Here is a 9,926-nt window from a genome sequence, read left to right on the forward strand (position 1 = left end):
AGGAACTCAGGAAAGCACCCAAATTTTATAGCTGAGCTAGTCATTCAGCTATAAGTCTGGCCATACAAAATGAGTATGAATCATTTCAGGAAGTTGTGCAGTGAAAAATTCAGATCTCTGTTTTACAGTTCCCCTATTCACACTTGAGCTGGCCTCCAGCCTTGTACCCAAACACTTTCTCTTGGATGAGATACTGCTTCACTGAGACCGTAGTCAGGGTGGCACGCTCAGCACAGGGTGACTTCAGGCAAGCTGCCACACTTCCATGAGCCTCATCTCCCTGACCTGTAAAATGGTCTAGTAAGCTCCCCCTGACCAGTTTCTTAGGTCTGAGCAAGTGGTTGCTATTCTCTTGTCTTCCAGTGGGATTAGCTGAGCCTAGGTGCACAGCAGGCAGTGAGCTACATTCTCTTGTTCACAATTTTAGGTGTGCTTAAATACCCACAGTTGAGTGGGGGGCAGGGAGAGGATAAGGGGGTTGCAAGGGTATTCACCACCTACCTTGGGAGAGAGAGACAAAATGACACACCACTGGAAGCAAATGCTAAGCACCAAGTGAATGGCAAAGATAAATATTCCAAGATTGATATTCCAGAAGCACAAGGTCTAAAGCACCCAAGATGGCTTTCTGAGGTTGTGGTTCCCAACCTCGGCTGCACAGTAGCGCAGAGGGACCTCAGTCAAGTGCTGATGCCTGAGCCCCACTCCTTTAATTGGCTTGGGGTGGAGCCCAGGCATTCGTACTTCTCCAGCTCTCTCACTGGATTCCAGAGTGCTCTGGCTAGGACCCCCCATGCTAAGGAACAAGGTTTGCACCAGGCATAACAGACTGAAGTGACATTTGAACAGCACCTGATCGTCCCAAGCATTTTCGCCTACATGATTTCAAGAGATCCAGAAGGGAAGGTGCTGGAACAAAGGCCCAGAGGCCAGGATGACAGTGAGATTTCCATTCCAAAGAAAACTGGGGCTGCACCTGGGGCTCCATGCTCCCGAATGCTGTTCATTCCACCACTGGTTCTTATTCTCTGGAGAGAAAAAGACTGTTCCTACAAACAGGAAAATAGCCCATGCAAATGGGTAGAAATGGATTCAAACCTTCAGAGCTTATGCCGTTTGAGGGTACCTTCTCAAACAAATGATACAAAGTTCCAACTATGACAACCTCCAGCCCCTGGGAGGGACAACATACATTCAGGCACTTTTCAAGTTAGTTAGTTACGTGCCCGAGGTCCCACTGCCATTAATGGGCAGGACTGGCACAGACATCCAGGTCTGCCCCCTGCCCAACCTCACTCCCTGACTTCCCCATTCACTGTTGGAAACCCTGGTGTCTGCCTCATTTTGAGTCATTAAGATACTCTTACTTGACTGCTGGTCCCACAGTGGAAACCGCCTCTGGTTTGCAGCGTTCCAGGTGCGCCTCCGCAGCCCAGTCCTGGGTCGTGGTTTCCGTTTCCACTGCAGGTGCTGTCCCAGAACTGTTTCCCAGGAAACGTGCCAGAAAACATCTGCCACAGCACAAAGCTCATGTCTACACTTTGAAAGCAGCCCCAGGCACAGCTCCAAAGCATGCAAAGGGAAACCTCTGCTGTGGCTGACTGCTACCTCCAGCCAAGCTAGGGACATTTACGGGCTAGCCCTACCAGAAGATTTTTCAGGATTTAAAAACTGAGAACTGGAACTAAGTCCTTTTAGGGTGGCAAAAAGCCAGTCAAGATGCTGCTGCTGGTGACAGGGGAGCCCCAGGATCCACCTGAAAGCCCGCATGATCTGGTGATAAGGGGAGAGGGAAGCCCAGGATAGGACAGGTAGGGGGTGGGGGTTGGGAGGGTCCTGGGCCCTGGGAACACAGAGGGCTAGGAACACAGGCTCACTCAGCGCCAGGAGCAGGGGAGTGAAGCCCGGCCCCTCACCTCACCCATTTGGCCTTGACTGTGTTGTATCCCTGCAGGTCAGATTCCTGCTTCAGCATGAGTGAGGCTTGCAATTCCACACTTTAGATGAGTCTGCTTAGCTCTTTTGTCCTCAGGTTTTCCACTGAAAAGTAGGAGGTAATTCCAGCATTTCCACATGGTGGTCGTGATGGTTACAGAGGTAGCAGGCAAGAGACCCCTCTGAGGTAAGGTCTCAGTAACCTGCAGCTACACTCATACCTAGCTTTCTGGAAAATTGTATTTATTATAATTTTTTAATGAGTAAGGAGTAAGACTGCTTACTCTTACTGTGAATAGACGCTGAGGCCTCAAGGTAGCGATGAGGACCTTGTCTCTCCTAGAATCACCATAGCCCCTGGAACCTTGTGCCCAGTGGAGAGTCTTCAGTGGTCAAGGAAGGTTTACAGAGGGACTTGGAGCCAGTAGTGCACATGCTCAGAACTCGCTGAGGTCAGAGTACAGTGTGACTCCACTGACCTAGAGCTACCATCAGGCAACAACGTGGCTCCGGTGGCTGTAGTGAAACTGGTGAACTGTGGGCCTGGGGATGTGTGCCATTGTGGACTGGGGTAGAACACAGGGCCTCCAGGTCACTTTACACTAGGAATGTCACGGCAAGGCTTTGGAAAAACTTTTCCGTTAAGAGGGAAAGGATTCTTTTTGGCGCTGCATCACACATGGTCCTGATGAGACGTGTATTATGTGCAAGGCTCTGAGGCCAAGGGCTGGAGTCCAGGCCTAGCTCTGCTGCTGGCCAAGTGTGTGACCTGGAGATGGCCTTCCCCTCGCTGAGGTCCAGGAGGCCTCATTGACCAAATGGAGTGGCCTGGATGATCGCCAAGCTCATGCACTTTATTTTATTCATTGCAAAAAGTTCATGAAGATGCATGTAACAAACTAACTTTGGCTTTATTATTGAACAGTTAATATAGTCAGTCGATGAATGAATCAATAGACCAGGTGTTTGTAGAGAAGCCATTAGAGTCTAGCATGGTTCTAAACACTTCTGGGTAGTCAGGAGAAACACTGCCTACTGCCAAGCCCTCAGCTGCTAAAGAACCTACAGCACAGCTGGTGCCCATTGTCCTACCCACTGCAGTGGCCTCTCCAAGTTCCATCACCCATCTCTCTGTTTGAAACCCTCTCGTGAACACTCATCTTGGGTTCAAAATGCCATTCTCCAATACAAGAAACCAGGGCTCCTTGGGAAAATGGCTGATTCTAGGGCCAAGACAGAGAAAGCACAAGATGGACCTGGATCCCCTTGTTATGCCAGAAAGGAAGGAAACACTCACAGAATGATGGGGACGTGTTAAGAGGACTCGGGAGCCAGCTTGGATGTGTTTCTTTTGATCAAATCTGGGACAATTTGAGCATCAAAATGAATAAAGACAGTAATAGGTTTCAAATCATTAAAATAATAGGAACCCATGAGTCCATACCTGTATAAATACATACTCACACACATACAGGAGAGAGAAAGGTACTTCTTATAGCGGAATGCCAACTAACAAATGTAGAAAGAATGATGGAGTTTTAAAAATCACCATTTTACAACTATCATGGTAATTGATTTGGGCAATGAGTCATCCATTTTGCTAAAATTATTAGATGAAAATTTGATGAACAGGCTGACAATACTTGCAAAGGGAAAATTGGTAAATTTACAGATGAGAAACCTGGTAGATCCTACCTTCACCAAATGATCAGAATTCCTGTCACCAATAACGGGACAAACTGAAATCAGGTGCTGATACACTGAGGAGGACGGTATCAGTATTATATGTCCTGAATTTGGTGACCGTATGCTATGGCGGGCAGACACTTAAGGTGGATCCTGTGATCCCCACTTTGTGGTGTTCTTGCCTTGTATGATCCCCTCCCCTGAGAGAGGGAAGGAACTATGACCTTCTTCTAACCAATGCCACACAGTAAAAATGACTGAAGATACATGATGACACGTCCAACATTGCACGACTGTGTCACGTAAGATAGCCCCATCTTGCTGGAGTCTCTTACTCCTTGTTGGTTTTGAAGATGCAAGCTGCCATGGTTTTGAGTGATGTGTCTTTGATTTCGTCACTTTCTACTTTTTCTGCAACTAAGAGATAAGTTGATCTTATTCTGCTGTCCTATTTTCTGACGTTTTGAACTTGAATTTGCCTTGCTATAGTCCATGGTGCTATTCACTTGTGTTTAAGGGGCATAGGCTGAAAAGAACATTGAGGGCACTGTGGCGAAACCGAAGCACCTCATTAACTATGTTCCAAAGAGGAGACAGCACACACCCACTGTTTTTAAATGCGTGACTTCTGTGAAGAGTCAGTAGGGTTTGGCAGGGATGTGGCTACTTAATGAAATGGCCTGTAATTGTGGCGACGGTTCAGACCACCTACTGGCTCAGGTTTACCAGGAGGAGGCCTCCTCTGCCAGATTTGCTCTGGATGGTCACCAAACCCCAATCAGAGGATTTTTGATAATATATTTATAAACGTTTTCCTCTTGAAGCCTTCTCAGAGCCATTTTAATGTGAAAGCAAGATGATGATGATGCCATTGGAGGTCATTTGAAACAGCCGAGAATCGAATGTCTAGGGAAGAATCCCTGTTGCTATCAAAACTGAGGCAGAGGGGTCTGAAGCCAAGATGTGGAGCTTTCTGGCCAGTGGACAGAATGCAACAGGCACACACCTGCCTTTCAAAAAGATGTACAGTCAAATAATTTCGGTGAAGATAGCAGCTGGGGAAGGAGGGCCTCCAGAGGACTGAGCAGGCCAGGATGCTATAGAGTGAGCTCCCCAAGGTGACCTGTGAATGGGCCTCTCTCCTGGATGGGGAATGGAAATGAGCTAAGGGGTCTGCACCATTCTCGGGTGGAGCGGAGAGGGCTGGTGGACACTGCCCGTGTCATCCTTGCTCCTTGATCTGCACTATGCTGACTCGGCTGCCGCTGTGGGGCCCAGACACTACCCTTCAGGGGCTCCGAGAAGGGCTCGTGGGCCTTTGTGCTCCTATGAACCAGTGACTGGTTGTCCTTTTCTTATGGAAATCATTCCTTTATCCTCAATGGTTCAATATTCTGATAACTTTTAATGCATGGATGCTTTTTTTCTTTCTTTTCCCGGACAGATGACTGCATCGTCTCATGTGTATAGGAAGTGGCCCAGCGGCATCTTCCCTTGCTTAGCAGATGCCAACATGCTGGGAGAGCCTGGAGTTCAGAGTCTTGGGGGAGATTGATGAATGCCAATATCTCCGTATTTTTTAAAGGGAGACATGAAAATCTTGCATTTATACCAAAAGGTATTCCCACCTTACTAAAATTCAGGCTTGAACTATCTACCTGAACATGTCCAGAAGCCCTTTCTCTGATTTTGGAAGCAGCCATCTCAGGAGAGTTTTCCATCTGTCTCCTTATGATGCTACGCTGTTAGTGCAGTGTATTATTTATTACATCTCCCACTTTATGTTAAACTATGATTTTCTTTTTTTCCGCGATTGCTATAAAAATAAGGTTGGCATCACTTCTGCTGGCTGATTTTATTTTTTAAATAGCACTTTTGGGGGTAAGTTTGTAGTTATTCCCAAACTGCTTTCATTCTGCGCCAAAACTCAGTACTGACTCTGGCTATTCATAGTCACACTGCCTCGTCCCAGCCTCATCTGTGTGACTGGCGTGTGTGCACAAAGTCAGCAGTAAAGAGCTGTGTCTTCCGAGGCTCTGCACACATGTAGGGGCTGGAGGCACGAAGATGACATGGGAGCACGTCCACAAAGCAACGTGCAGGGTCTCACATTCCAGCAAATCCATAGCCTCTGAATGAATAGGCAGTTTGTGGAATACGTTTTTTAAAAACAAATTAATAGACAAGACAACCGATGTTCAAAATATCTCTGGGTCCTGCAAGGCAGCTAGTGCTGTGGCAATGATGGGTTTATCAGGGCAAAGCTGCTCAGACCCACCTGGGAGCTGGGCTTCAGGCCTAGGGTGTTCAGCTGGCTAGAACTGCTCGTCACCCCCCAACCCCCCGAGGGAATCCTATCCTGCCAGCCTGGCAGAGACACAGCTGCAAGCATCACTGTGGAATGGAAATGTAGGCCTACATTTTCCAGCCACACAAGTGACAGACCACTCGGGGTCTGGAGGAAAGAAATGGACCCATGTGTCAGCATTCTTGCAGTTAAACCCTTATTATTTGCTCCTACAAGCTGCAGAGTTCTCTTCCTATAAGCTGTAGAGTTCTCTTCTCTGTGGCCACTCATGGCATGCCAACAGAGGTTCGGCGGGGTGGTGGGTGATAGCTGTGGAGGACGCTTATTTCATTTCAGTGGTGAACCATCATTTTCCACCCAGCATCTTAGTTGTAGAAATACCCTATCAGACACAGAAAGGAAAAGGTCAGTACCTTCTCCACATAATTAAAGTATCACTTTTCTCAGTGAAACATTATCTAGATTATCCCCCACCCCCAAAGTGTTGTTTACAACAGTGACTGTAAATGTAAACAGTATAGAAAATGTCAGTTACTGCACCATCTCCCCACAGTTGGGGAGACTTTCTAGTTGGAATAAGCAGATTTATCTTTTCTGTCATACAACACTGTCTTTAATTTAATGGAGATGTTATTAAGATAAAATCTCTATTCAATTCCATATTGTACCATATTAACACACACAATTAGTAATGCTTTATCAGTTATGAAGAAAGATGATGAGTGCTTTTGAGCTAAATTACCTTTATCATGGCAGCACATGAAGGAAACTACAAATATTTACCCAAGTGTATGTTAATTCTTATTTAATTTTAGCACCTCTTTTATCAACCAAATTAACCAATGAATTTTATTAAAGGGAATGTTATTATAGGCAAGGGCTTCCAATACTGCATTCCATCTGCCTTTATTTGTATAATTTTGGAGGTTTTTTTTCTCTTTCATTTCATTTTTAATTAAAAGGAACACATGGAAAATTGAACATTTGGGCCTAATTTTATCAGAATTTGGAATAATTAGACCTATGTTCTTGTTAACATAAAGATCGTTGGAGTTGGGACCACAGGGCCTGTGTCTGTTCACTTGAACCCTTGCAAAGGACAAGGGAGGTGGGTGCTGGGGCACGGCCACAGACTATAGACAACATGTGGCAAGAAAAAAACACCTCGATGATTTTATGTAGGGAAGCCAAGTAATTCCTTTCTATAGCTTAAGAAATTCAGCTTATGGTATAAAAGGGGAGAATGCAGTGAGTTTTAAGGAAAAAACACCTTAAAATTCAGCAGGGAGCTTTTTTGCCAGTAAGATATAAACAAACCATGCTTCCCTTGGTTCTGTAACTACCCAGGGACTTAGAATCTCTGATTTTAATTGTGGAGTGTATACACAGGTGAGAGAGGCTGCAATAAAAAAACAAAACAAAACAAAAAACTTCTTGGACTGAGGAGTCACTTGACCTTCTTAGAATCAGAGTTTCTTTCTAAACTTTCTCAACTTTTTCTCCCAAGTATAGTAACAGCCTGTTAGTGGGAATTATTAAAACTTCCAGGTAGCAGTTTGCAGTTGGAAGATACAAGCTCAAACCTTAGTGTACTTTAGCATTTGAATTATGCTAAATTTTTTACTTGCTTTTTAGAAGTGAAGAGCTGGGGGACAGAGCTTATGCCCCCTTTAATGGCTTTTAGGAAGAAGGGAGGGGCACCTTGAGAGATGCTTCTTGGTACAGAGTCAGTGAGGAGAGGGCCCTCAATGCCCTTGGTGAGTGTGAGGCAGAGGGATGGCGAAGCTGGTGTCCTTGTAGCCACATCAAGTGTGTCCCACACACCAAGTGTTGGGCAGCGCCTTTGGCTGTCTCAGACGTCTTCACATTGACCTCATGGTAACTGTGTAGAACTAGACACCGTATCATGGCCCGCATTGGCCAGATCTAACACTAAAAGTCATGTGCTTACCTTAGAGTCATTCTCAAAGAGACTGTGACGAAAGTATATGTTTTTAAAAAGTTAGCAGTGAATGGAATGCTGTGCATTTCCCACCGTAGGCATTTCATGTCTCATGGTTGAAAGGCTGTTAAACAGTCCTTCTAATCTTAATGTGGACACTCATGTGACCTTGAGCAAGTCATGTGGTCTCTCTGAGCCTCAGTTTCTTATCTGTAAAATGGGCAAATAGCTGCCTAATCTATAAAGTGTAACACATAATACATGTTCTCTTAATGCTCAGAATCTTCTAAAGAGAGAGAAAATAAAATTGTTTTTAAATAGTTGAAAACAAATTGTCATTGTCATTTTTTAAACTGAGTTCTGAGTTATTTTTTATTCCCTCTAAGCCCAAAAGATTAGAAGATATTGCTGAAAAATGAGTTAGAAATGTCCGTGGATGAAATAAAAATCATTTCCAATTCCAGAAGGATCCAAAAGGGAGTCTCTGACAATCCAGCTTTGGTTTGGATGCTGAGAGCATAATGATCTTACAAATTTAAATATAACCAAAGAATGTTTTATCAAATTGGCAATAAATAATTTGAATAGAGTTCATATGTGTCGATATTCAAGTAGCAGTTTGCTAGTGGTGGAAGCATTGCTATTTTCATTGAGTTATGATAGCTACCTGAATGACAAGTTATAATGGACAGCCTTACAAAGCTTTACAGCAGCCCTAAATAACCATATAGCGTATCCACAGCTTCTCTACCCTTTACTTAAACCAGCACTTCTCAGCTACAGAAGACTCATAAAATTCAGAGCTTGACAATTTATACTTAATCTCTATAAAGACTGTATGTTCAGGAGAGATCCCCACGGTGTGAGATGGCATTTGAGAAGCAATGTATAAAGTGGCCTATCTCTAATAAACATGATTTCACCCCGAGGGAGAAAAGGTAAGAGCAAAGCAACTACAACGAGCCACTTACATTCATTTATTTTCATCTTCTAATCAGACACTTGCCAAATATACAGAAATCTCATTTTCTGTCTCTACAACCCATGTGTCTCCTTACTTTGATATATCTTGTTTTTAGGAAGTGGTGATGTTTTAAAATTACATTTTAAACAGGAAAAAGAAGTCAGTCTCCATATAATTGGTGAAAGTAACCAGATTATTTGCAGTCAACATCTACTTAATGCCTTATTACCCTAATGGAAGTTATAGTAAGTGATGATAAAATTGTCAGAAAGAAGTTATACTAAAGGATGATAAAACTGGCATTATTAAAGAAAGATGTGAGAGAGATGATGTCTCCCTCTCGACCATGTGAAGACACAGTGAGAAGGCAGCCATCTGCAAGCTGGAAAGCAACCTCACCAGGAACCAAATTCTCATCCTCAGTGCACTTTGCATGGTTTTTCCCATTTGGCCCATTTCTCTTTGTTCCTAATCTGTGGTTTTTGCTGTTGATCTGTGACTCCCAGGCTTTGTGTTGGAAAAAGAATTGGAAATGAAATGATTCTTTTGCAGGCATATGGAAAATAAAAGCAACGGTGTGCACACAGGAATGACGGAGGCCCTCAGGCCAGAAGAGGGGGCTTCTCAGCCTCCAGACCAGGAACTGGCAACTGCTGTCCTTGTGCCAAGTGACTCACTCACACATGTCTGATAGCCAGGCAACTCCTTCACCTCTGTTTATTGACACTTACTTGACAAGTTGGGGGGAAAATAAATACGATTCCTATGTTGGTTGTAACCCCTGACATCTTCATAGCAGCATGAGTAGGGACGATAAGGCAGGCAGACATGAGCCTGTGTTCAAGTTTGGATCCAGCGATAGCCTCTGAGGAAGGGTTGGTGGTGAGTCTGACTTGCAGCTCCTAGGTTACAGCGCTCTTTAAAGGGAAATCCATGTTACTTGGAATGCCTTCCCCACTAGAATGTAAGCAGGTGGCCAGTTTTGTTGATTTGTTCATTACTTTCTCCTCAGCACCTAGGACAGGGGCTGGGAGGCACTCAGCAAATAAATACATGTTGATGGAGGCACACGTGGTGGTCTCTAGCACCTC

Source organism: Pteropus alecto, unplaced genomic scaffold (genome assembly GCF_000325575.1).
Source record: "Pteropus alecto unplaced genomic scaffold, ASM32557v1 scaffold186, whole genome shotgun sequence".
Lineage (NCBI taxonomy): Eukaryota > Metazoa > Chordata > Mammalia > Chiroptera > Pteropodidae > Pteropus > Pteropus alecto.